At 40.2% G+C, this 6,000-nt stretch overlaps 1 long non-coding RNA gene across 1 annotated transcript in view; it reads left to right on the forward strand.

The window, feature by feature from the left end:
- LOC133639259 (uncharacterized) overlaps positions 1 to 6,000 on the forward strand; it is a 63,301-nt gene that overhangs the window by 44,619 nt on the left and 12,682 nt on the right. Inside the window, exon 3 of the long non-coding RNA XR_009823759.1 lies at positions 4,106 to 4,131. This is a non-coding gene — a long non-coding RNA (uncharacterized LOC133639259). The remainder of the gene's footprint in view (positions 1 to 4,105; positions 4,132 to 6,000) is intronic.

The raw sequence follows: 6,000 nt of genomic DNA on the forward strand, positions 1-6,000 counted from the left end.
ATATGGACGGGAGGGGGGAGGTGTTTGTTATGCGGATTAATTTGTGGCATATTAAATATAAGCCTGGTTGTGTTGTGGCTAATAGAGTATATATATGTCTTGTGTTTATTTACTGTTTTAGTCATTCCCAGCTGAATATCAGGTCCCACCCGCCTTTCACAGCATCTTCCCTATCTGAATCGCTTCCACTGCCCTCTAGTCCTTCACTCTCACTTTCCTCATCCACAAATCTTTCATCCTCGCTCAAATTAATGGGGAAATCGTCGCTTTCTCGGTCCGAATCGCTCTCGCTGCATGTGGCCATGACTGTAAACAATGTGCAGATGTGAGGAGCTCCACAACCTGTGACGTCACGCTACTTCCGGTACAGGCAAGGCTTTTTTATCAGCGACCAAAAGTTGCGAACTTTATCGTCGATGTTTCTACTAAATCCTTTCAGCAAAAATATGGCAATATCGCGAAATGATCAAGTATGACACATAGAATGGATCTGCTATCCCCGTTTAAATAAGAAAATCTCATTTCAGTAGGCCTTTAATAAAAATATAAGTTACAAAATATCATCCCTGGCACCATAGATAATTAATTTGCGGGCCGGATCTGGCCCTATGATCTAACCTTTTCACACCACAGCTTCCAAAAGACACAGTTTGAATCATACAGTAAGATTGTATGCATCTTCACTTTTACAAACTGCAATAGAAACACAGGACATGTTGCAATTCACTTTGAATTCTGAGTGTAACTACATATTATAGAACATATGTTGTTGTTGTTTGAACCGGACCCAGTCTAGAACTTCTATTTCAGACCTTAAAGAACATGAACACCCTTCAGCTTGAGTCGTCATCGATAGCCTGGCGTTTTGATTCCCTCTTATCTGCGTTTCTCACTGCAGCCAGGAATAGTCTGTTATCAAGGGAACATGAGCTAGTGAGTGCTCGCTGTTTGTACCTTTGGGCTTCCACTTGTGACCTTTCCCACCGTGACTCTAAAGAGACCGTGCAAATAATAACTCCTGTGATGAGTAAAGTGGCAGGTTAGCGTGAAGGCATTAAATCACGTTGTTAACAGTTTGTAGGGACACAAATAATGCAAATATAAAGATGATTGACCATGATGCATTTTACTGGAAGTCGTCTTACAGGTTTAAAAATAGAAATCCATAACCTCATTTTGGGCACTTCTCTGGGGCCTTTGAAATGTTGAAAATGATCCATCAGACTTGACACATACATTTTTTTTTTTGCACTCACTTCCATATGCTTGCTGAATATTTTTTAGAAGATGGTTTCCCTTTAATACAGTTGAAGATGAAATATCAAACATCATTCATGCTTTGAACATTCACATGTGTGAAACAGTTTCCAACTATGCCTGATTGATTTAATGTATTCACTGTCATCCAGCCATGTTTGAAGCATAATAGTGGACAGAATTGTTCCAGTCAATTAAAAGACTACTTAACGATATGGAAATTATACTGAACTCTATTGAACATATAGCAGAATAATAGCAGATTTATTCAATCTCAGTGGTTACTAAATTATGTAGCCCTTCAGATATTACAAACCCCAAAATGAAGTTGGCACGTTGTGTAAATTGTAAATAAAAACAGAGTTCAATGATTTGCAAATCCTTTTCAACTTATATTCAATTGAATAGACTACAAAGACAAGATATTTAACATTCGAACTGGAAAACTTTTGTTATTTTTTGCAAATATTAGCTCATTTGGAATTTGATGCCTGCAACATGTTTCAAAAAAGCTGGCACAAGTGGCAAAAATGACTGAGAAAGTTGAGGAATGCTCATCAAACTCTTATTTGGAACATCCCACAGGTGAACAGGCTAATTGGGAACAGGTGGGTGCCATGATTGGGTATAAAAGCAGCTTCCATGAAGTGCTCAGTCATTCACAAACAAGGATGGGGCGAGGGTCACCACTTTGTGAACAAATGGGTGACCAAATTGTCGAACAGTTTAAGAACAACATTTCTCAACGAGCTATTGTAAGGAATTTAGGGATTTCACCATCTATGGTCCATAATATCATCAAAACGTTCATAGAATCTGGAGAAATCACTGCATGTAAGCGATTATATTACGGACCTTCGATCCCTCAGGCGGTACTGCATCAAAAAGCGACATCAGTGTGTAAAGGATATCACCACATGGGCTCAGGAACACTTCAGAAAACCACTGCCAGTAACTACAAATGCAGAGATTAATTTCGCCACACCTAGTGTGTGTGTGAAAATCATTGGTACTTTAACTTTAACTTAACTTTACAGTTTGTCGCTACATCTGTAAGTGCAAGTTAAAACTCTACTATGCAAAGCGAAATACATTTAGCAACAACACCCAGAAACGCTTCGCTGGGCCTGAGCTCATCTAAGATGGACTGATGCAAAGTGGAAAAGTGTTCTGTGGTCTGACAAGTCCACATTTCAAATTGTTTTTGGAAACTGTGGACGTCGTGTCCTCCGTAACAAAGAGAAAAAGAACTATCCAGATTGTTATAGGCGCAAAGTTCAAAAGCCAGCATTTGTGATGGTATGAGTGTGTATAAGTGCCCAAGGCATGGGTAACTTATACATCTGCTGAAAGGTACATACAGGTTTTGGAGCAACATATGTTGCCAGCCAAGCAACGTTATCATGGACGCCCCTGCTTATTTCAGCAAGACAATGCCAAGCCACGTGTTACAACAGTGTGGCTTCATAGTAAAAGAGTGCGGGTACTAGACTGGCCTGCCTGTAGTCCAGACCTGTCTCCCATTGAAAGTGTGTGGCGCAATATGAAGCCTAAAATACCACAACGGAGACCCCGGACTGTTGAACAACTTAAGCTGTACATCAAGCAAGAATGGGAAATAATTCCACCTGAAAAGCTTAAAAAAATTGGTCTCCTCAGTTCCCAAACGTTTACAGAGTGTTGTTAAAAGGAAAGGCCATGTAACACAGTGGTAAAAATGCCCCAGTGCCAACTTTTTTGCAATGTGTTGCTGCCATTAAATTCTAAGTTAATGATTATTTGCAAACATTAAATTAAGTTTCTAAGGTCAAACATTAAATATCTTGTCTTTGCAGTCTATTCAATTGAATACAAGTTGAAAAGGATTTGCAAATCATTGTATTCTGTTTTTATTTACGATTTACACAACGTGCCGACTTCACTGGTTTTGGGTTTAGTACATATTGTCATATGATTACGGGAATCTGCGTGTTTTTGGCATCAAAACAGTGCCAAAAAATGATCACACGTAAAAAACACACCTAGCCACACTTAACGTGCGCACAGATCCGTTTTGCGCTCACACGGACTTTGCTTGTGCAGACTCATGTTGGGCTTGTACAGACTGTTTGCAGCTGCGCGGCGTTTTAGCTACGGTTTGATCAAAAACAATTACCTGGGGAACCTTTATCCAGAAAAACATTTTGTCAGTCGAAATAAGCTATCTTTAATGACTTCAAGTTGTTAACAATTGGTGTTGGGGATTACATATTCACATGATATCATCAAAATGGTAATGTCATCGTTTAATGGTTGGCAGTCCGGAAGCGACTGTCAGAAAGCGGCTTGAAGATGATCTGTAAAACATAATCTATGCAACATTTTGACCAAAGAACCACCATTACATTTTATGAAGACCACAAGGAAGTGTTTTACATTTAGAAAAAAAAATAAAAATAATATGCACCTTATAATAAGGTGCGCCCTATTGTCCGGAATATACGGTACATTTAGTTAGCAGGCACATGGCCAAGCAATTTTACACTTTATTAGAAAAAAGAGAAGGATACCTATCAGACAGTTCAATGAATACTAAGGCAACATGTAATGTCGATAATGACAAAAGTGTCATTTCAGTAGAAATGTCACATTCCCAAAAATCTGTGACAACCACAGCATGACAATAGTATTGACGGCCAGTATGTGAACTGGTTTAGTGTGTGGCATTGTGTGCGGCTCATGATGCATCTAACAAAGAGAGGTTAATTAGAGGGTAAGGGAAATTACGTTCACAGCAATATGTCTTCATATGTCAAGGCCACGGCAGTGACCTGTGTTTTGTGTTTTCTTTGTCCTCCTGGTAGCACAGCATCCCCTCCCGAGTCAGCAACCCAGGTAAGACCAGTGCTTTTTCATCTTCTACTAAACACCTTCAGAGGTGGGTAGAGTAGCCAGAAATTGTACTCAAGTAAGAGTACTGTTACTTTAGAGATGTATTACTCAATTAAAAGTAAGGAGTAGTCACCCAAACATTTACTTGAGTAAAAGTAAAAAGTATGTTGTGAAAAAACTACTCAAGTACTGAGTAACTGATGAGTAACCTGTTCGTTTAACGATGACGGCAACAAATAATGCACAAAAACATAAAAATAGCAATGAGAAAATTCAGAGCCAGAGATATCTCTTAAGCAACTAAACCAAGAATATATATTAAATAATAATACATTAACATAAAAAAAATAAGGCAAATTGGGCCACAATAACTTAACAGCACCATAGGCTCAGTAGGCAGAGATTACAAAGGAAAATAACAAGTTAGCCTTTACGCAAACCATAAACTGATAGGTGTGGGCTGCATCTGGGAACACACTGGTGTTTCTATGAATGCGTGTGTGTGTGCGTGTGTGTGTGTGTGTGTGTGTGTGTGTGTGTCTATGAGGCTGCAGTGCGTTAATAAATGTCCCCACACGATGTACATTTGACAGTGATTCATAGCAGGAAAGCTAACATCAGCCTACGGTGACAGCCAAAATATCTACTAACGTTACTTACCGTGATGTGCTTCCTCAAATTTAATGTTGAGTTCATGTAAGCTTAAGCTTGTTAATCATGAGACTGCCTGGCTCTGTTTGATTGGTGAAACGGAGTCAATCGTCACCAGTGACTGCATTTGATTGGTGAAACGGAGTCAAACGTCACCAGTGACTGTATTTGATTGGTGAAACGGAGTCAAACGTCACCAGTGACTGCATACGATTGGTGAAACGGAGTCAAACGTCACCAGTGACTGCATGCGATTGGTGAAACGGAGTCAAACGTCACCAGTGACTGCATTTGATTGGTGAAACGGAGTCAAACGTCACCAGTGACTGCATATGATTGGTGAAACGGAGTCAAACGTCACCAGTGACTGCATATGATTGGTGAAACTGAGTCAAACGTCACCAGTGACTGCATGCGATTGGTGAAACGGAGTCAAACGTCACCAGTGACTGCATGCGATTGGTGAAACGGAGTCAAACGTCACCAGTGACTGCATTTGATTGATGAAACGGAGTCAAACGTCACCAGTGACTGCATATGATTGGTGAAACTGAGTCAAACATCACCAGTGACTGCATGCGATTGGTGAAACGGAGTCAAACGTCACCGGTGACTGCATGCGGTTGGTGAAACGGAGTCAAACGTCACCAGTGACTGCATTTGATTGATGAAACGGATTCAAACGTCACCAGTGACTGCATATGATTGGTGAAACGGAGTCAAACGTCACCAGTGACTGCATATGATTGGTGAAACGGAGTCAAACGTCACCAGTGACTGCATATGATTAGTGAAACGGAGTCAAACATCACCAGTGACTGTATTTGATTGGTGAAACGCAGGCATGCGATAGATCCTACTTTGAAGGTCTGTCTGACAAACCAAAACAAACAAAGTGTGCATTAACAGATCGATAAAAATCAGTAGTGAGTAGCGAGCTGAATGTAGTGTAGTAGAATTTCTGACCTTTGACCTATATTGTATGTCTAATGGGAATGTACGCTCATTTGATTTCTCTCCTATTCTGTGCCAGTGGGACAAAAGTGAATGTTAAGTCGTGCCAACCTGTCTACAGAATGTGTTGACTGTCTAAAGGATTCGAGTTGTTATGGAGCAGATAGGGATAACAGCAAGACATTGACGCACTCGATAAGGAACAATGACGCACAAAAGACATATAAAAAATGGCAGAAGACCGGAACTCGACAGTGATTTTGGCTT

Source organism: Entelurus aequoreus, linkage group LG22, assembly GCF_033978785.1.
Source record: "Entelurus aequoreus isolate RoL-2023_Sb linkage group LG22, RoL_Eaeq_v1.1, whole genome shotgun sequence".
Taxonomy (NCBI): domain Eukaryota; kingdom Metazoa; phylum Chordata; class Actinopteri; order Syngnathiformes; family Syngnathidae; genus Entelurus; species Entelurus aequoreus.